This window comes from Cervus canadensis, chromosome 3 (assembly GCF_019320065.1).
Source record: "Cervus canadensis isolate Bull #8, Minnesota chromosome 3, ASM1932006v1, whole genome shotgun sequence".
In the NCBI taxonomy this organism is placed as follows: Eukaryota; Metazoa; Chordata; class Mammalia; order Artiodactyla; family Cervidae; genus Cervus; species Cervus canadensis.
In genome coordinates, this window is record NC_057388.1 from 26,994,299 (window position 1) to 26,996,219 (window position 1,921).

A 1,921-nucleotide genomic window follows, 5' to 3' on the forward strand; every position below is an offset into this window, starting at 1 on the left:
AGAAGTTAAGAAAACTGACTTTTATTCTCGGCTCTCCTACTCTTATAGAAAGCCAAAGCTCTACTCATTGACCTACTGATTTTTCTGCTGTTCAGTGACTCAGTCTGTCCGACTCTTTGCAATCCAAAGGACTGCTGCACACCAGGCTTCCCTGTCCTTCACCATCACCCAGGAGTTGCTCAAACTCATGTCCACTGAGTCAGTGATGCCATCCAACCATCTCGTCCTCTGTTGTCCCGTTATCCTCCTGCCTTTGATCTTTCCCAGCATCACTCATTTCTAGCAAATTAAAATTATGGGTTCACCATGAATCTTTTTTCCCTTTGAAATCCATGCAAGTACTGTGATTTATCTTTAAGGAAGTGGACGAGGAAGTTTTTCCTTCCTTCTTCTTCCTTACTGGCCGCTGCATCTAGCCCAAAGGAAAATATCACTTTCTATTGTCATACTTGGTGTTAGACTTTCCATAATGTAACAAATGTTAGAACATAGCAAGAACAAAGGAAATACTATTTGGATGAACCTCTCAGTAGAGGACAAAGATTTCTGTCCTCATTTTACCTTAGAACTGATATTAGGAAAAAATTTTAAATAGCTAAAATTCATTCAACATTTATTATGTCAACTATTATTTTTTAAAAAAAGCATTTTGCATTATTTCATAGGTCTCAAAAAACCCACTGAAGATGGCATTTTTTTTTTAACTCTTGCAGATACAAGGAGAAGAGCAATGACAAGGTTTGCCTAACAATTACTGAAGCTTCAAATTCAAATTCAGTCTGTCCATCTACAGAGCTTGCTTCTAAATTAATTATTTCAGTTAATTTTATTTTTCAGGAATTAAGAGATCATCAACACATCTACTCTTATATTTTCCATTTCTGCCATTTTTTTTTCATGGTGGGCAAATATGCCACTGACTTTTCATATAATGTGGGTCAGAGTTGTAGATAGAAACATCAATATGACTTAAATAAAGCATATTATATGTTACTAAAAAGAATTTTTCATATTCCAAATCTAGTGATTTTTTTCAGTGTAGCAGAAGTGCTTGCCTTTTCAAATTAGTTTTTGATAGATGATTGTAACTTAGAAACATGATAGCTTTCATCATCAATCCTTTCATTTTCATTTGTCTTATTCCTGGTAAACTCCCTTTCACATTCTCTGAGGGATTGTCCCAAATCTCTAGCACTGTTTGAGGATCATGAATCTCACTCTCATCTTCAGCACAAACTTCTGTTTCCCATTTCACAGACATCTATAGGCCATCACATATGAGGATCTTCAAGCTTCCCCCTCTACACATCTAACTTTCCAGTAATGACACCCATTTTCATAATCTTGCAACCTACCTTGTACGAAAGAGTACTCTATCTGTGGTGGGCTAATCTGTGTTCTAAATCTAAATATTCTTATCTCCTCTGAGATGTTAGTCTAGCCATTTATCTTATCACCTCTATTTTAAATATGGCTTTTTCCAGTGTCAGCTTCCCTCATCCCACAAATGTTAAATTTTTGTACTCAGATAAAGAAAATCCTTCCTCCCACACACTATAAAAACTATTGTTGATTTCCTTCCTTGTCTTTACCATTGACCTTCTTGAAAGTGTTACATGGTTTATCTTCATTACTTCTCAGGTTCCTTCATTCCTCAATCCATTGAGTTTGACTTCTGTCACCACTCCTCTAAAAGTCATCTTCTATAGCTCACCAATTATCTTGTGACAATCTTATATACAACCAGTTTTCCATTTCCAACTTATTTAATTTGTAGAACGTCGATAATATTTACAACAGCTCTTTCTTGAAGGTATTATTCTTTGGTTTATTATACTTTGGTTTATAAGGGTCATCCTTCCTTTTGATAAAACATGTTGCTACCCCCAAAAAAACAAAAAAACAAAAATATATTTCCCAG